Source organism: Corvus cornix, chromosome 7, assembly GCF_000738735.6.
Source record: "Corvus cornix cornix isolate S_Up_H32 chromosome 7, ASM73873v5, whole genome shotgun sequence".
Classification (NCBI taxonomy): domain Eukaryota; kingdom Metazoa; phylum Chordata; class Aves; order Passeriformes; family Corvidae; genus Corvus; species Corvus cornix.
Genome location: NC_046337.1, coordinates 24759564 through 24780404, shown reverse-complemented (window position 1 = coordinate 24780404; position 20841 = coordinate 24759564). Strand labels below are relative to the sequence as shown.

At 36.6% G+C, this 20841-nt stretch overlaps 1 protein-coding gene across 2 annotated transcripts in view; it reads left to right on the top strand.

The window, feature by feature from the left end:
* The first annotated feature begins 1027 nt into the window (after positions 1–1027).
* Positions 1028–20841, top strand: part of PDE1A (phosphodiesterase 1A) — a 179353-nt gene continuing 159539 nt past the window's right edge. Inside the window, exon 1 of one of the 2 annotated variants that reach the window (XM_010406696.4) lies at positions 1028–1142. The gene's annotated coding sequence lies outside the window, so the exon portion shown is untranslated. Of the gene's footprint in view, positions 1143–18704; positions 18720–20841 lie in introns of those variants that run through there. The other variant, XM_039554893.1, reaches the window with a different exon arrangement.

Sequence of the window (20841 nt, the reverse complement as noted above, 5' to 3'; positions counted from 1 at the left end):
CCATAAGAGTGAAGACAAAAACCTTACAGATGTGTCTGATTAAGTTGCTTATGACATTATAGTAAGTAAACAAGTAAGATAGGGCTGATGTGCCCTTGACCAACCTTGAACTGTCAGACCCTGAAAAACGATGGGCGACTATGAGCTTTTTATTTTAGATGTCAGCTTGAAGCTGATTTATAGGCGCTTTCCAGTCAGAGAAAACTGCTTAAGGCTTCAAGGACTAGATTGGGTGTTATGGACTTCCCAGAATGTACACAGGCAGCTCAGAAAGGCCTTCGGTGTGGAGAATAGGGGGTCAAATTAAGGGATTTGAAATTCGCTGTAAATACACACTCTCAAGCTGGTATTTCTGCTTTCTGAGATTTCTGGTTCTGAAACATTAAGTGCATAATCCTGAAATTTGGCAAGCAACAGAGAAGATGAGTAGCTGTTGCCTTCTCTCTGCCTTGATTTTCCAGTTTTATTGGAACAGTTACAGATTTCTGGAAGGTTACAGATGTCTATCTTTGCTCATCAGTCTTTAATGAGCTTTTTTGTTTTGGTAGCACATCACCTATTTGTATTTAATGGCTAAGGAGTTACCTGCAATGTAGCAGACATGACAAAATCTTTTCCATTTCCTGAATTTTTACTCTCTACCTCTTACAGGTGTGTAAAAGTTAAGATGTGAGCCTTGTCTGGATAAGGCAGGTTAACATCCCTGCTTGCTTGGTAGCTGAATGGAGATGGAAGTTGTATTCTAAACACTTTTCATTTGTAATACACTTTAGCCAGAAGGTGAAGGTGTGTATACTGCCTCTGCTTCCATCACTCTGTATGCTCCCTGTTTTGTGTCAGGAAGTGTAGCAGACTGGGAGCTAGCGGCTCATGATGTTCACTAAGTGGCAGTCCCAAATTTCATATATGCTTGCCTCCCATCTGGTAAGTGGATGAGTAATTTATGACTCAACTTTCTCCACTCATCTTAAGAATAATTCCTTATGACTCACATAGAATGTTTGCAGGGAATCTTGCTGTTCGAGAGCACTTTTCCTCTTCTGCTGTTGTCTTCTCATCTCTCCTGTACTGTGGACTGCAGTTTAACTTCCAGAGCAAAATCCTCTCATTTGGAACTCAGGATTGGTGCAGTTGCTGCTTTAGTGAGTCATTTCTGATTTTAGTATGACTTTTAGTTTTGTCTGTAGTACTGTCAGTTAGTGAGATGGAGATCAGCCCTGTGGATTGTGTGAATTAGTGTAGGTAAAGCCCAGGTACTGGAACCCCTGGAGGTGCTTGTGGTGCACACAAAGCTCCTGCAGGACGAGCTGGTGCAGGGGCAGGACCTGCCCTCGTGGTGGCTGTGTCCACCAATGCTCTAATCCAGAGCCTCAGCAGTGTGGGTACAGGCTTGCCTTCAGCTGGAGGACATGCAGTAGGGAAAACCAGGGTCACAAGTTTGTTATTCCTTCTCTCGTGCACAATGAATAGAGAGAGCCAGCCTGGACTTTTGTACCATATCTGTTTTAATTCTAGGCAGATCTTTGTCTGTTTGCTCTGTGTTTGAAGTGCAAATTCAATATAAAACCTTGTCATGAATGACTGTACTCTAACCCAAGCAGCAGCAACAATCTACGTGTGTGCAGAGAGCTTGAGTAGCTCTCTTAAGAGTTGCTAGTGAAGTATATAGGCGATCAAAAGAAGTTAAAGGTGTGGCATAGAATTTTTTGTGGACTTACCTTCTGATGTATATTTGTCCACCCTTATATATTGCAGCTAAAAATGTGAGTAAATGTATGCTTCCCATAGAAAAAATGCAGATATTACATCCATGAGATGCAAATAGCAATTCATGTCTTACAATTTTCCCAACCATATGGCCAGTCCTATACATGTGCCCCTTATGTAAGAGAGACCCTGTTCTACACTTCAGTACTGCGTGACAGTTCACTGGAAAGGGAGTTTGAGAATCATTAATTGAAAGAAATGCCAAGTCTCTTCCATATTTGAATTTTTAATTTCCAAATCATTCCATTAATAATCAGTTTGTACACTTATGAAATGAATCTTCATAATAGAACTCATTTTACTTATCTTTCTATTTAATTAGAACTAAGTAGCTGTTTCTCCTCAGCTGGTTCTTTTGTCCCTAAAGCAATTTCTTCTGTCCTTACAAATTACTAAAATCACATCTCAATGGCGTCCATTCCTGATGTCTCTGTGATTGTTTCAGGGTTCAGGAGAAACAGCATTTGCTTCACAATTTGTATCTGAAATGAAATTATAAACATGTAATTTTACGTTCGACTTTATTCTCTGTTAACAGATATTTTCTATTTGGAGTTAAAAGATGATGTGGATATTGCCCCCAAACTTGAATACTTGGCTTCAGTTTTTAGTAAGGATGTAGACACAAAAAAAGGGTGGTTAGCAGAAATAACTGTGTGAAATGAGGATTTCTACATCTGGTAGGAAAACCAAAACATTTTAATATGATCATCCAAAAGGGATAAAATTATTTCCTCTCCAGATACCTGATAGCCATGGGTTGCAAAATTTTTTTAATGTAATTTGACGAGTTGACGTTTAATATAACTGAACTTGAAGAAAGGGAGTGAAGCAGACTGCAGATGCCTTTGTTATCAAAATAATAATAGAAAATCCTCTTAAACACATTTTTGAAGGACAGGATAATTAAGTGATCTCATCTGGATACAAACAGTTAAGGAAAACAGAGACAAAATTGGGCCAAGGCAAAGTAAAAACTGTGAGATTATTAGATACTGCTCCTAAATATCAGCCTACAGCCTGGTGTTGGACTTTGGTCTTACTAATATCTATAGCACAAAAAGTTGGAATGTACTGATTTCAGTTTATTCATGCTATGAAGTCAGGAGATACAAAATATTGAGGGCGATGATAAACATATTGCATAAAAGCAATTTCATGACCTTATGAAACAAATTAATAGCAATAGGAAATTTAATATTGGGAAAGGTAAGGTTGTGTTTCTATGGGTCAGCATTTCTATTAGAAACTTGGAGGCCCATCTGTTGGGAGTGGTGAAGATCAAGACTGATTGTTGACTATGAGGCACAAGAAGATGTAAAATCCTGAAAAAGCGAACGTGTTCCCAGGAGCCTATGGGCTGAGGTCACTGCAGCAAAGGTGGGGACCCAAAAATGGGTTCTGTACCATTGAACAAGGGACTCACTGATCGTCAATCTTCAGCACACTGAAGCCTTGCCTGTCAGAGAAAAAAAAAGTATGCAAACAATGACTTTTCAATTTGGCATGCTGAGCTAAGTATATGGATTACAGGCTTCCATCACTGTCACTCAGTACCTTCAATGAGAGCAAAGATGGTTTTAAGCATCACCTTGTTGCAGATTTTATAGCTTGAAGACTAAAACATTCTCTAAAATTTGGTTTTCAACTAAGTACTTTGATTTTTCTACCACTAAGCAGAACTACATTTCATTACTGACTTTAAAGGAATTGGGAAGAGACCCAAGAATATCCATATTGGTGTCTAGCATTTTGCAGATGCCTCTGGAAAATCTGGTCTGCAGAACTGATCAAGAATAGCTACTTCCCTTGTGAAGTGAGCAGAGAAAAAGGTCTCTGAACTTGTCATAGTGATTTTACTTAAATTAGAAGAAAAGGTAAGAGAAAACAGTTTTAATGTCACACACACTGCATGTTGTTCTATATTCTTCACTTATATTTTCAATAGCACAAACTGCCAAGTAAATGCATATATGCAAAATAAATGTTTGGGGAGTGTGCAGCAACAGACTATGCCAATGGATCCTCCTGGATTCATTTTTGAACTCTAAACAAAATTTAATAGATGTTTAGACTCAGTGTTGGTTTTGTTTGAAAACATTTATTATGTGGATGTCTTCAGTTTGTTTTGCTGAAATAAATGATGCAATAAAGAAATAAGGCCGAAGCTCATCATTTTTATGTTTCAGCAGGTCGATTATTTTGTCATCAATGAGACACATATAGATTCACATGACTCACATCATAATTAGTAGCATTAATGAAATACGAAATAAAAAGTAGTTACTGAAATATTAACATTTTAGGCACCTTTGCAGCCTGTTAGTCCCACTGGCATTAAAACAAATCCTCTCTCTTACAATTGAATTAATAACTATTTTACAATTATGCTGACCCTCAGCTTCACTGACAGATTAAGGAACTTCCCTCATGGTCCCTTATGGTTTGTTGAAGTGTGACTTTACAAACTAATTGATATTTATACTTTGGATCATTTTCTAGCTGAAAAGAATTTTCGGAGACTTTTCAAAAAGTTGGGTTTTTTGTTTTGTTTTGGTTTTTTTCTTAAAGGGAAAGGCAGCTGAAATTGTTCTCCTTCCATATGAACTTAATGCCAGTAGATAATTCTCCAATTGATAGTGATTGTGAAATAAAGGGGTGAGGTGGGGCTGAGATGGATATCAGCCATGAAATTCTAGGATCTATAGCCTGAAATAATTTTTACCTTAGATAACACTTATTATTGCATTAATGATTACTTTTTCTGTGTCAGCTGCTGTGTTTCAAATGTTACAACAGAAAATCTCCAATAAATTGTCACTTTCCTCAAAAAGATCTGTTTATCAGGTGAGGTACTCCTGCTAGAGAGCTGCAGCTGTTCAGGCAGGGACATCTGAGCTTTGCAAGGATATTTTGGGTAAAGTTAAAACAAGTAGTGTTGCAATGGTACTATGCGTAGTTAAGAAAATTGGAGAGCTGCAATCCTTAAGGTATTGAGGACAGAAGGCCTCTAATATGTGAGAGTTTCATTGAGTCTAGGAGATAATTCTGAAAACTGTTGTAATGGATCTTATTTTTACTTTACTTGAAGAGTTAAGTAGGTGCATCTGCAGTTGCCTTCACTTGGATTTTCTGTGCTCACCTCTGCAGGAGGCTAGTGCTGGGATCCTTCAGTGGGTAAACCAGTCAGTATTTTTAGCTGCATTAGGCCCAAAGAAACCCCTCCACATTTAATGAAGTGTCAAAACTAGTTTCTCTGACACTTTGACCTAATGTGTCTTACAGCAGTTTAAAATCATTTGCGTGCCTGTAAGCTGTAGGTTAAAAAAACCCCAACATAACCCTGAACTCTTTTCATTCAGTCTAATTCAGTCTTTTGCACTTGCACATTTATTCTTTCTCACAGTCACCTTTGTGACGTTACCTGTTCTCCATTTCCTTTGACAATTAGCAATAAACTGAATGTTTCCAGTCAGGATTTCCTTTTGCATGTAGAGGAACACTTCTCCACGGTGTTAGCACTGCCTCTGTCCTCCTTCCAGAGCTATAAGCATATACTCAGCTCACTATACTGAAGAGAGCTGGAACAGAATATTTGGATAATAATTTGTCGTTCGCTGATTAATCCTTGCTTTACAAGTTGTGTTTGAATTTATTGCTTTTTTGCACCAAAATGAAAGGATGAAGGTTTTTTTCCTGCACTTAGCAAGCACATGGCAGCAGCAGAATGAGCTTGTCCACACTCCTCTGGCCAGGTGCTTCACTCCTCTACAGGAGCCATTCCCTGTGTGAGAGAAAGTACTTCTTTGAAGCCTTCTTAACTTTTGTGATTGCCGAAATGAAGGGCAGTTCTACTGATGATTTTTGCTCCTTAAGCTATGTGAAGAATTTTCTTCATCAAGAAAGTTGCTAAGATTTGTTTTATAGACCACTGTAGGCTGAATTAAAATTATTGCAGGGATATGAACTGAGCGTTCTAAAGTAAAAATACTTTTCAAAGTTTTCATTTTACAAAATTAGAACAAAAATTCTGCATGATGTTTTCCCAACTAATTATATAAGTGTTATTAAGAATTACATGCCCTGCATTTTAAAACCTATGAAACCAATTTACGATTTTATATTGGATTTTGCAAAAGAGAAAAGTGAGGCACCTTTCTGTTTTATTATTTTTTTTCCCCACTCTGTATTATAATTTAAAAATTTTTCTATCACAGCTTGTTTCCACATCACTTTGCTGAAAGCTCTGTTTTTGGTGTACCTGATTAGATGACTCCAGACAACATGAGCTGCACTAAACTTAAGCAACATCAGCAGCTGATGGCACTGTGTTGCCTAACAACTTCAGAAGTTTCTGCACTTGTGCTGTGTTACCATAGCAATATCTGCCCACTGGTGGTGGACTTGCTTGAGAAGTTGCAATAAAAACAACTGTCAGACTAACATAATGTCAGATACATTAACCACAGCAACACCAAGAAACTGGAAATTATCTCTGTCACAAACCTAAATGAAGCTTTGTTTTGCTTCAGATCATCCCTAGGTATGTGTCTGTTTTGGAAGGTCCAACATTCTGCTGCTTTATTCAATAAATGTAACTACAGAAGTACATGAGATGGGCTGCAATATTTCAATATTGGACACTTAACATGAGGATCAAGTACATATCTTGTGAACACTGCTCAGGGAGGGCCAATTTTAATGCTGTGTTTCTGCAATGCCCTTCATTTTGCCTCTTTTTGTTACAAAACCATGCTTTGTTTTATTTCTTCGACTTGCTGCAAATATTGATATCAACTCATTCTCCTTTTTAAGCAGTTCAGATATTTGGAGATGATAAAGGGAAGAGAGACTGTGGATATGATTTAAATGTTTTTTTTTTTAAAAGCCTCTGAGTTCTGAATACTTCTGAGTCCTTCCACTTCTTCAAAGTCTTTCAGATACTTTATATGCTAAAGTTGCAAGGCTGAGATTTTTCAGACCAGGAAAGCTAATGTAGCAACTTTAACCCAGCAGTAATTATTAGCCCATCTGTTTTGCTTCACTGGTCTATTCAGACAGAAAAAAACCCCACATCACTGTCTCTGCTAAAGATGCTGGAGCTTTTACTTTGGATGCATGTTTCCAGATTTGTTTGGTTTAGCTCAATAGAGTGAGAACTCTTTCCCCTCTGGTATTTGGTTTATCTGTTTAACTTTCCTGGATTAAAATTCAATTTAGTCAAATTCTTGGATGAAATGATGCTTTAATTTGGTCTCCCTGACAGGGATTTTTCCTCCCTGGAGCAGCAACTGATTGCTTTTCTCAGTGTGCTCTGTAACCGTGGCATTAAGTGTTAACTGACCCAAGTTTCTGTCTTGAACCACAGTGTTAAAATCTCCATTTAGAAAATATCACACTGTCCACCTCCACTCTGCCTTAATTGTCCAAAATTAAATGTGACCAGAGAGGGACCCTGTTTAAACAGACACAGCGTGGAATGTTAACTGCTTGCTGATGATGTGTTTGCTTAGCAATTTGCAGGCTATCATTCTGATTAATAAAAAATTCACTGTATCTATGGAAACAAAGTGTGGAAAATAGCTTTTACGTCTGAGGAATGTTCAAGGAAAATGATTAGGTGGCCTTAAAAATTATAGCAGCTGTCTTCAGAGCAAAACTCAGGGCATTGCTGGTGTAAAAAGGACTGTAGCGATGTGTGGCATATAGGATCCTAACATTTTAACAGCATTCCAATCAAATCTTGTTTTAGCAAATTATATTTATGCAAATCACTGAGTCTCTTTTATCTTTTCTTGATAATTTTGTGAATTGCCATATATTAATTGAGATATCCCAAAAGATGATTTAAGTAATATTAATTATTAATTGACTGCCTCTAGAATAACTCTAAAAGAAATTAAAATTTGAACATGAGGATAATAAACAGCATTTGCACCAAATTTGCCAATTCTTTTACTCTTCTGGAGAGCCTTTAGGTGGAATTGTGTTTTCTTTCCTGGCTTCTTGCTGTGGAGTTAAGGAAGCATGTATGTAGTCTCTCTTTCTTTCCCATTTTAATTTTCCAGCTAAAGGTGTTGGCCAACAAATGACAATTTTAGAAGTGCTCCTGGCATTAAAAATTTAGTCTAAGATGGTTTTTCTCTCAGATTCGTGACTCCTAGAAGTTATTTGATGTGCTCAAAGCATCTGTAAGTCATATGCCATTGTCACAGCAAATACAGGAAACTTTTGCACTCTTTCAACAGCAAATAAAAATGGGTGACTGAGTTTACTCACCTCTGATCCTGTAGATGAACACAGAAAGTCATCATCTGCCTCAGTTATCAGGCTTCCATTCACATTACAAATATGTCTTGGAAAACATGAACTTGACCCCATTTGGGTGAACGTAAAGTAAGATCTACTCCAGGAGCATACACTGCTTTCCAGCCTCTAAATGGTGGTTGATCCAAGGGACTAGGACAGGGCTTCTCTGGACTAACACATGGAGAGGAGGCATCATGCCCTCAGCTCTATAGACTTACTCCTATTGCAATCTATTGAGGTAATTAACTGAGCTGGGAGTTGACTGGAGTAAAAATCTATGTTTCCCAGGAGAATAGTTCTAAACAGGGCACTTTTCCTTAGAAAAAAAGAAAGGAGCTGGGGAAACAGGTGGACATTCACTCTTTTATTGAGAATATTTTTCACAAATTACTGTGAATTAAGGAAATGTCAGAATATTCAAATTTGTTAGTAATATATTAGTATAGCATTTTATAATTAATGTACTTTATTTTATACTGTTTCTAATATGGAATTAGGCCAAAGGGCTTGCCTGGTTGTTTGATGAAAGGCAAGAAATTGTAAGAATAGACAAAAACTCATCTAATATCTCTTACCTTGGTCCACATTAAGCAGGACACAGATCTCAAATTCTGTGTCCATCACAGTTTGCAAAGACTTTGGATAAAGGCAATAGAATGGAGCTTTTCAGAATGTACACTTCATGGCCCAGCTGTATCTGGCAGCCTTGGGTGACATGAAATATTAAAAGGGGGAAAAGTTTATTTAGGCTGAGGTGGGAGGGAGCCCAAAGCACAGTTGGATAATCCTTGGTAACAAGAGCAGAAGGGAACAGTTTTTCCAAGGTTTTGGGGTTTTTTTCTCAGTGAAATACTGTTCCTCAGGGGCCAGTGAAAGCATTTGAGTATGATGCAAGTTGTATTGAGGTGCAAGAGCAGTGCAGTAGCCAGACCCCTCATGCTCCTTGTGAAATCAGCCTTTGCTGACGGCAGGAGAGGCTGCAGGAGCTCTGCTGCAACTGTGTCCCTTTTGAACTTACTGCAAAATTTGATTTTTTTTGTTTAAAACTCCTACTTCTTGCCTGTAGTCTGTGCTCCAGGGGAAAAGAAACCTCTGGAAGTAAAATACCTCTTGTGAGAGTCAACCTTGGGAGCTTTTATTTGGATCCATCCTGTAAACAGAATCTGAATGTTTACTTAGAGTTTTGTGGTCCTTAATTTGATCTGGCCTAGACCTGCTTGTGATTGTTAGTGGGGAACAAAAAAATAGATAAAAAGCAGGAAGAAAAAGAAAATGTGATGGAACACAGAAAACTAAAACAGGCATACAAAACAAACCATTTAAGGTATGTCTTACTATATTACGCATCTTAAATATATCTTAAGATATATTTAAGATATATCTTAATATATATATTATATTTATTTAAGATATATCTTAATATATATATATATATGATAAGATATATCAATATGATTGAAATATCAATTGCCAAAATATAAATGCCTGAGCCTTTGAATGTTTTGATACTTTTTAGAGGCCCATGTAAGGCATAAAACTTCAGATATTTTGAAACTGTTTTTATTGCACTGAGGGACTATGAATGTTTATTTACTTGAAAAGAAACTGAGCTTAGTTAGGAATTCAAGTACATCGCAATAGTTCTAGCTGGATGTACACCTTTTCACTTATGTCGAAAGAATTGTATACACAGATTAAAATACTTGTGCAGTTAAGTAGTATTTTAGAATTTATGGGCAGCTGAGTTTGGAAAACATTTGTGCAGAGGCACTATAAAGTGATATAACATCATCTGCAAAAGTCTTTGTAAAGGACTACACAGTGTTTTAACTAGCCATAAGGAGCAAAGTGCTCCTTAGCAGATGGTACAGCAGAGCTTTTCTTGAGAAAGATTTGTTTTGTTTTGTTTCCATTCACTTCCAGATATGATGAGAGTTTGCAGGAGTGTTTCCAGATCATCCGTGTGAGCTATACCATGCGTGCAGCTTGGAAAGTCAAATGTCTGCAAATGTGTCTGGGTGTTCCAGACAGTGTTGGATTGGGTTTGCAGTGGGATTCTCTTGGAGGGACACATATTGAATCACAATGAGTGAGACAGGAACTGGGAAAAACTTGGAACAATCTGAACATAGAGAGTCTTTAGATTCTAACACCATTGATTGAAAAAAACCCAGAGAAACCAAGAAATAAACTACTCCCCCCCCCCACCCCCCCCCAAAAAAAAAAATCCCCACCACCCAAGAAACTGAAAAACAGCAACAAAACCCACTCCAGATGTTATGCATAGCAGATAGCTGCAAAAATGCCTTTTCTGGTTGTTTTGGTGTCCTGATTTCCTTCTCCCTCTTTAAGAAACTTGCCAAGGAATGGATACAAATGTTAAATATTACACCAGCAAACCTATGATGGGACACATGGTTCATCTTTGCTTACTAAAGGGTAGTCTCAGGCATGGGCAGACTGAGTTAGGCAAGGTCATACAGGCAGTGTCCTTCAGATTCTCAGGCTGGTGTGCTTACAGCAACACTTAATTCCACTGTGCCCATTATTAAATACATTTCTCTGAGAAAATTGTATCACTGGTAACATGTAAAAATTAGAAAGAGGAAGTATTTGGGAAGATTCTTAAAAAAGCTCCTGATAAGTTAATTGTATTTCTGTAACAAATTTTGTTCAGAGACCAGAATATTACTTAGGTTCTAGGAAAAGTTACATCCTCAGTATATAAATAAAACCAACTGCAAATAAAATAGTACTTTTTTTATTTTAAATCTAGCAGATATGACCAACTTACTGCAGTATAATTTAATATAATATTGTAATATTAATATAATATATTCCTCTCAGGAAAATTAATCACAGAAATTCCAAGTTCAGGTCTCTGTATCAGGGAGTATAAAGGAAATTTTATAAAAAAGTAGTCAGAGCTTATTCTTAGGATATCACATCTATTCAACAAATTATTTCAAAAACTCCTGTGTATGTGAATTTGCATTTGAATTAGAATAGTTTATAATTGTACAGTTAGTGTGATACTAGTAAATGATACTGAATTTTCATCTGCCAAAGACATACTTTAAGACACCTTTTCTGAAAAAAAAGAAAAGGCAGTTTGTTCTTTTTAGCTCTTATTCAGTGTTGCTCTAAGTGTAAATTCCCCTTCATTTGAACCTTGAGTATATCTGCTTTTGTATTCATGTAGTTCAGAAAAAGCTATATTAATGTGACATGTTTTATTTAAATGGTACTAATTAATCTCTGAAGTTAATAAGTCTTATTGGTGGTTTGGAAAGGAGAACACTGCAATTCTTTCATAAAGCATCTTTTTATCAGTGGAAGATAGATACAGAAATACCAGAATAAGAATGGTTAAACTTTTTATTTGCACGGCTGATGTCTGTGGAGACTAATGGTTACAAAATAATTTGACTTGAATATAATAAAAAGTTATTAAAAATAAGGAGGGATATTCTTTCACGTTCTGTCAAGTATGATTAAATACAGGAATTATTTTAAATTTTCTTCCCAGGCTTAACATTTACACAGTTGTCCTTATGTCCAGTTCCTGTGTGCCAGAATGAATTTTTAGTGAAGTATGCATGGCTTGAGTTGATGTGTTAGAATAAAAAAACTGAAATTAATAAATTTTCTCATACAGTACATCACAATAAAATATGTACTTAAAAATTATGGACTTGGGCAGAACATACCTTTGTGTACAGTTTAATAAAAACCAGAAAAATGATATTTTTGCAGATTACAAGTAGTGTTGATATGATTGGGTGCAAGCAATTTGTAACAGGGGCTGGAGTTTGTAGTTACAGAAGCTAGGAGTTGGACTTGATGATCCTTGTGGGCCCCTTCCAGCTCAGGAACTCATAGGATTCTAAGGCTAAATCACCAATTGCACCAATTTAAATAAATAGGTGATCACGCAGAAAACAATGCAGAATCAAATCTTGAAATACAAGTGCCCCATTATGTCTGTGTTGTTTAAAATGCTACATTTTGGTGTTTGTAATACAGGGAGTGATCTGCAGCTAGATGAGAGAGAATATGGACTATACAAATGACCTTAATCTAGGACATATTTTATTATTTGTGCTACCTTGCTTAAGTCAAGTTTGACTCTCTGCAGCTGTTTATAATTTTAGACTTTCTTTCCTTTGTCAGATTGCCTTTCTTGTACAATACAAAAATGTTGCCAAATTACTTTTGCTTGTAAACAAAATATCTAATGGTTTGTTTGGAAGAGAGGTTCGTCTTAGCTTTGCTTTGCGGTTATATTGTTATAGCAGGGAGGGGGTGTGAGTTCAAGTTAGGTTTCTATGTACTATGTACAAAGAAAATAGCACATGGGTGATTTTTGTGTCCCTGACTGTCATTTCTTACAGAATTGTATTATCACTTAGTGATCATTTAGCACCAGTATTTTTTTCACTTTTATATTGTCATTTAAGTATTAAATGTCTCCTCTCATTAAACCTCAACAGTGTTATTTGTCTTAACTGGTCAGAAGAACATTACAGCTTAGTGTGCTTGTACTGATGAGTTCCTGTATCTTCTTAATTGCAACTACTGTAAAGTTTTTTTAGGATTTTGGTTTACATATTCATTGAACTTCCATGCTGTCTTTAAAAGAAAAAGAATTTTTTTCTTTGAATTTTATCTGCTGGAACTTACTTCTTTTAAAAGCTACTTATTTTAAGACAAAATGAACAGTGTGCCAACACGTTGATTATTAAATAGTCTGCTCTGCAATAAAGTGTGAGCAAATGTTATTCCCATCTGTGGTCTTCACTGAAGACTAAGAGAGGACTCACATCTAAGAACATTATGAATATGATGCATTTGCTGTTGAAAAGGCCAAGTTTATGGAACCTTTGTATTGCAACATTAGTACTTGAAAGCATGGAGACTGTATTGAATCATGTAAATGAGACTGCAGATAAGGAAAGACTGACAACTCTGGAGTAAAATAAACTTGAATATCAGTGTCCTGTTGCTATGCTAGAATGCATTTCATTCAATAGCTTTAAATCTCAAAGGCTGCCTTTAAGATAAAGGTACATTGAGTATATTCCATGCTTTACTGTAATTTTGTTTCAAGAATTCGTCTCATCTCTGTGTTGCTTCCCACTTTTAAATTCTGTGTGACAAAATGATGATCTATCTACTTATTTATATGTAGAAAAACAAGAAAGCGGAAGTATAGGGTCTAATTTTAATGGGGCTCAGAAGCATAAAGCATGTTCAGTGATACCTAAAATCAGTGTGATTTTATTAGTAATTCCTACAATCAAAGGTTTTGCTAAGGAGCCAGATTGCTATGACTTGCACTAACATAAAATGTTGATTTTCTTTTTTCTGTTGGAATTTTAGGAAGCAGAATATAGATGCCGCATTTTCTGTGTAACAAAATTTTTAAAAATATTTTTTGTCCTATGCTAGCTGGAGAAACTCCTAAGTCAGCTTCAGGTTCACTCCCTTGTACAATGTCTGTCACAGAGCACCCAGCACTATATAGGCACTCGTGCCTGTATTTCTCTGAAACTCTGGCAGCTGCCTTTGAGCGCTTAATGATCAAGGAGAAACAGGTTCATAAAGTGGTACATGAAGAACCTGACTTGTCCCACTGCAAAAATATAGCTCCTTCAGATTTAAAGACAAGTGTGAAGCTATATCAGCAACTCTAAAGAATGCCTACTTTCTAATTTTACAACATAGTTAGATAATCAGTAATAATACCAGTAATATTGTTACAATGAACAATCACTAAAATCCCCACATAAGAACTGCAGAACTACAAAGTCCTATTTCTTATTTCAATTTTTTTCTTCTGTAGGGGTCAGGAGCTTCCCCCTGACAAGTGGCTCTGATTGCATTGTAGGTTGAGGCAGAGCACAAAGATACCTCATAGCTTGAGAAAAGCCAGCAGAACCCTGCCTGCCTCCAGCACGTGGCATCAGCGCCATGTGTCCCAGCCCCCTTCGTGGTCCATGTGCACTTCCATGCAGGGGCAGCCAATGGCCATTGCTGCCCACAGCAGGGTCTGGTAGCTCCATTAACACTCTGAATCTCCTGAAACACCCACTGGAATCTGTCCACTGCAGGCAAAGCTGCCTTGCTGGGTTTGCAGGTCTGCAGTTCCAACAAGCAGCAGACACTTGTCCATACTGGCATCTTCAAATGGATAGTAATGGATTTCACAGAATCACAGAATTGTTTGGGTTGGAAAACACCCTGAAGATCATCACTGTCCAACAGTTAATCCAGCACTCTGATCTTCCTATGTCACATCTACACATTTTTAAAATACCTCTAGAGATGGTAGCACAGCCACTTCCCTGGGTCATCTGTTCCAATGATGACAACCCTTTTCAGGGAAGAAATGTTTCCTAATATCTAATCTAAACCTTCACTGGTGCAACTTGAGGCCATTTTCTCTTGTCCTGTAACTTGGGAGGAGAGATCAACCCCTGCCCATGTACAACCTCCTTTTGGGTACCTGTAGAGAACAATAAGGTCTTCCCCTCAGCCTCCTTTTCTCTAGACTAAACCACCCCTGTTCCCTCAGCCATTCTTCTCAAAACTTGTGCCCCAGACCCTTTGCCAGCCTGAACTGATAAATACATCATCTATAAAAGTTCATTTAAACTGATTTGTCATTAGTGTGTACTGACCTTATTTCAATTCAAGTAAGAAAGCGGCAGTATGAAGGGACTCGGAGGTTTCTGCCTTAAATTGACCTGGGACCACCTTTATGCTTTTCATTATTTGCTTTTCTAAACTTCAGTTTGTAGTTCATGCGAATTTCCAACATGTTTTATCAGTTGATGAAGAATTTGAAAGATATTTTCTCAAATTTATTCTCCTGTTTACACTTTTTGTTCAGCAAATGGATTCTTGGCTTGGGACCAAATAACTGGTTTTTATATAATTAAATCCTAAATGCATTTATATAAGAAGGACAAAAATCAAATGAGTAGGAGGATAAAATGCAAAGATCCAATTTCTTTGAAGTTTCAGTTTGTAAGTTCTTTATTATTCTTGATGTTCTTGCTTTTAAAAAAATGCTCAGTCTGATTCAAAACTCATGATTTAGAGAGTACAAATTCTTCATTGGAAAGTTCTTTTTAGGCTTAAACTCCATGAGTTTTTTTGGATTTTGAAAACAGGTCGTTTTTGAAGACAGTTTTTTTGGGTAAAACAGTATCTGTGTTAGTGTGATCAGAGTGATGAATGTTTTGGTTTTGTCTCCTGTTGTTTGTTTTCTTTGTCAGTTTATTTTTGCTTTGTTTCTTTTCAATTGGAGCTTTCCAGCATCTCTGTAAATTTTTTGCAGCATCCTTTGTGATGCCATTGGCTTACACTGATTTTTGGATTATGTCTACTTTTACTTATGCTGAATTTGTAGCAAGAATTTTGAACATAAACCTTATGGGGTTTTTTTCCCTATGATTTTTAGTGCATTACAAAAGATCTTTCTAAGCTGCTGTCTTCATCCAAGTGGCAGAAACCTTGTACACAAAATGAAATGAAAAGCTGCTTTGGGAAATAGATAGAGATTATGAGAAACATGCTTTTAAATTTTTTAGCAAAAATACTCTTTTTAATCCCCCAGATATTTGCTATTAAAAACATGTAGAGAATAGGGAGAATCAGAAATTCTGGACTAAAGGAATTCCACAGAACAAAATCTTTGTTTTTTATAAAAGGCCATTTTGTTTGAAGCTTAGAGCAGTGCCAAGCATAATTTTGTTGGTACAGCCTTTGGTGCCCCAGCCTGGTGCTAAGTTACTGTATAGGGCATAGAATGAAAGCTGGTTTTCATTTCTTCTCTTCTGCATAATTTTGTGTCAGAACCACTGCTCTTTTATCACATGCTGTAATCTATTAGTTTTTCCTGAGCTTGATGTAGACTATGTAATACCAAGTATTTCCCATTCATAAAGATTCAGGTTAGAATAAAAAACTTTCACCTACACTGGGTGATACGAAAAAGTGTCAGAAAAGGTTTTAAAAGGATGTTTTATACTACCTCCCTGTCCTGATCTGTGTCTTACCAGATGTACAAACAAGCAGTAACTTACAAAAACGGCGAGGTTATCCCTGAGGGCCTTTCTTAATTTCTCCCTTTATGATGGGAGGGGAGGACCAGTGTCCCCTGGGCACTGCCCCTGCCTTTCCTTATGTCAGCAAACACTGCCAAGGAACCCCCATCTGGCAAACCCTTAATAGGTGGGTGCTATCCTTATTTAAACTCCTTCCAACTCTAAATCCACCACTTTTAAAGGAGATCAATTGTTTCACGTCTGACATGGTTGGGCTTTGATGTCTGAAAAAGTAATTTGGAAGATGACTTTCTGGGGTTCATTTGCATTCAGCGAAGATTATAACCTGCTTTATAAAACAGTTCTGACCAAGCAAATCAGGCTTGTTTTTGCCACTCAGTCTCAATTATCATCTTCCTAACTTTCATGATTTCCTCAGGAAATCTAAAACTGTGTGTGTTTTATCTTCCTTTTATTCTCCTTCTTTTAAGAAACTCCACCCCACCACAAAAAATGAAAATCCAAATAACCGAAGAAAACACCTCAACTAAAACGTGACCAGCAAACCCACAGAAAACCAGGAAGAAACAAATACCGCTCACATTATTACTGCTTTTGGTAAGGTAATATGGAATAAAAAATGTGTCAAGACAGAACCTGCAAATTATTTAGGAATTTGTTGTAACGTGGGAGGAATTGCTTTTATCTGGTAGTAATTGTATAGGGCAATGCTGAAAGATTACATTGATTCTGTTAAGAAAGAACAAGAAAGAACTGTGTTTGCCTTCTCTGTACTCAGTTAAACTGTGTTCAATGACTTTGTGAACACAGGGCATATTCATAGCCCACAAAGGGATTGAATGTGTCTATTTTTGTATCTTTCAGATGTTTTCTTCTAAAACACCATATTGTAGTATACAGTCAGCTGTGGTATTCTTAGACACAGAAATTTGATTTGAAGGTATTTATCGATTCATGATGTAAAATTAAGGAAACATATGTAAGTAGATTTTTCATTGGTGAGCATTTTCTTTTCTCAGTGATCAGCTTGAAGGCCATGGGTGTGTTGAAGAATCTGATGCTCAGAGTGAGTTAGCAAAGTTCGGGGGTTTTTTGGCATGGTCTCCAAGCTTCTAGTCTAAGGAGTAGGAAAGAATTTCCAAAAAAGTTCCTGGAAATGGATTTTACCTTTAAAGTTTTATTTTGGGGTGTACTTATTTGTTTAGCACTTACTCCTATGAAGGAAGGAGTTGAGGAATTGAGAAGGGAATGGAGAAGGAGAACGATTTTAGTATTATGGGCTTGGCACTTTTAAGGCATGTTTTCAAATGTTGTAATTAAAAAAAAAGAAAATAATAGAGCATGTGGATGTTTCATTACAAATGAAAAGTATTTACCCTTTTGGATACTTACAAGTAGATATCATAGGAACTATACAAATGCACACTAATGAGGATTAATGAGCTGTTATATAAGTTAGTATTTAATTAATTTGGCTAAATATCAGTCTGTAGGAAGAAAATGCAATTTTTTTCATGCAAATAATGATTTTTGTATATGCAAATATGTGTGATTGGAGCTGTGTCAATCCCCAGCAAATTCCAGTGTGGTCTTTTGTGAGATTATAGAAGCCTCTGCCAAGTGTACTTTCAGATAATTTTTCTGAGTGAATTTGGAACCTAAGATTTCCCAAGAACACTGCAACTCATGCAATTTCCTGCCAATTTTGCAAAGTCGGTAACAGGGATGAACTAAGTGCACTTTGATATCTATCATAAAAAGCAGTAGAATACTTTTTATATAATAATACTTATTTTGGAGACAGTTTTTTGGGTAAGAAGCTATAATATTGGTGTGATCAAAGTGATGAATCTTCCTTTTACAGTTGTCACAAATGTAAAATGTTGCTAAATGTCATGGAGGTAGGCCTTGGCAGAGAATTTCCTCAGCTTGGATTTTCTTTCTCTATTTCTCTGCCTTGCTTACCATGTCCTACATCTCTCTTCAGTAGTAAGTACATTTTCACCTCACCAATATATCAGAAGTCATCAAATTGTGCCACAAAGCAAGTGTCTATCTAAAATAAAGAAAAAAAGCCTCCAAAAGAACTTTGAAGTCTATGTTGATACTTACTTGGAAGGGTACAAACCATGCTAATAGTAAGCAACATCCAATCGAATGTTGTCCCAAGCCAATTTAACATATATTTTGTCTATCCTTAAAACTGGTTACAGAAACCATATTTGGTTAAGTAACTTTTTATTGTTGTCAGTAGATAAGTTCAGTCAGATGGGTCTGAATTTGCAGAAGGCATTACTTTTACTAAAGCTTCATTGAAATTAAATTTGGAGTTTGAATCAGTGCCCAGGAATGATGTCAGCTATAGCAGATTAAATTTGCTGATGTCTCTTCATTTTAATTGTGTTTTTAAAACAAAGCAGATAATTCTTCCAGGCTTTTGTCTTTTATGTTTTTAGCCTTTGTTTGGGCTGAGTATTTCAGGTTATCAAATATTAAATTTTAAATCTATTTTGCAGTACCTCTGCATGCAGAAGCATCGATTTAGTAGACACGTTTCAACAATAATTTGTAAGTAGTAAAATGTTCAATATTTTACCAGTCTTTTGCATACTGTCATAGTTGTTGTTTTATATTTTGGAGGAATGAGTAAAGGGAAAGGCAGAGAAATTATGACTGATGTGCTGTATTATCTGTTACTTATCCTGAAAAATCAAATACATTAAATAGTTCTTGAATTCCTTTAATATTAAAACCAGTATATAACATGTAGGACATTAGTTAAATAATTCAATTTTCTGTCTCTGCTAATATTGTGTATTAGATATACCTGGCCAGGATTTTGTATTATAGTAACAAGATAGTTTTGCTTATCTTCTATCTGGTGATATTCTTATGGTCTGACCACAGCCTGAGAGATGTTAGCCTTTTTATTTGTATCTTATGTCACATTAATAATGGTTGTAATTATCTTTATCCTTAATCTGCTAAAAATCTTAATAACATAATTAAATCAATTGTATCCTGCAGCAATGAATTCTGCAGGTAAATTGTACTGTCTGTATCCTGCTGCTGGAAGCAATGTGAAGTGTTCAAATTTCAAGTACTTTAAAGGAACGTTCAAGTAATTGGAAATGAAAAGTCCTAATTTACTGGACTAAGTGGCAATACTTTGCTGTGTGTTAGAATCCTAGAGCCCCAGTTTTACATGGAAGGGAGCTCTCGAGGTCTTGTAGTCAAACATGATGAAGGTACTTGGGGATGTGTCCAGCTGAGCCTTGAACATTCTTAAGATGGCAATTCCACAGTCCTTCTGTGCAACCTCCTCCAGTACTTAACTACTCACAATGAAAATTCTTTTCAAAATATTGGATTTTCTAGTGGTAATTCTTCCCCCAAATGCTGGAATTTCACATGTTTCTACTTGCCTATTGCCTCTTGTCTTATAAATGTGCACCTTTGAGAAGTATCTGCTCCATCTCCTCTCTATCCTTTGACTAGGTGATTGTAGCTGTAGCTGGGGAGCAATAAGGACTCCCCTGAGCCTTGTCTACTATGGGCTCCCCAGTTCCCTTACTATTTCATAGATGATAGAGAACAGCCTTGCAAGGACCTTGTCTGGCTCCTTCAGCACCTTTGGATGCCTCCAGTCTCATGGATTTGCTTATGTCCAAATTAGTTAAGTGATTCCTTCCCTTTATCTCTCTACAGCAAGTACTGCTTCACTCCCACAGTGTGTGCTAGGAGGCTTAGGGACGTGGAAACCCTCAGGACAAGCCATTCCATGGAAGAATAAAATGTTCTTTTCCATTATTTTTAAATTCCTTCCAATGAAGATACTTGGGAATCTTTACCATCCCTTCTTTTCCTCTTTTCCAGATCATATCTTCACCTATGTGTGCACTTTTCTTTCACCAGTTCTAGTAACCATCCCAATACTGTGAGAATTTCTTGGCTGAGACCAGTCAGATAAGGCAGGGGGAATAGGTTTGCCATTCTTGCAGAAAACCAGGTTGGCTAGGTTGCACCTATGTAGCTTTAGTCTCTTGTTTCTGTGGGATGTGACATGTGAGGATTCACTGGTGTATAATGCTGAAATAAGGAGGTACAAAGGTAGCCTTTATCCTACTGTTGCATCCCTCTCTCTCCAGACTTTCCATTATGCAAAGGTCTTTATGTGATCTGACCTATTATTTTGTAAAAAAAATTTAGACATAATGGTACTTTCAGGTGTGAAAAATATCAAGCAGTATGTTGCTGATGCTAGAAAAATATTTGTAAGGTTTCCTAATGTAATTAATCTCTTTGATCTCAGGAGCAGTACATGAATATTGTTTCACTCTCTTAGAAAAGCAGAAACAATGTTGGTTTGACATCTGAGGACAAGAGATGAAATCTTTGTCTTGTTCTGTTCTTATACTTGCACTGCTACATTTTTGTCTTGTGCACTTGTTATAGCACTTGGATAATCTATATTTCTTCTTGTTTATCTATTTTCCTTCTGTTTGCCTCATGGTTTAATATAACTTCCCACAATAACACAAGTCAGTTATGAAATTCAGAACATCAGGTACAAAGTTCTCAGACAACTTCCAGCTGCTTTTTTATATAAGGTGAGTACACATTAAAACTGTCTTAGAAATTATGTTATCCACTACTGCTTAATTTCTCTGGTTTTCTTTATCAAGGCTTC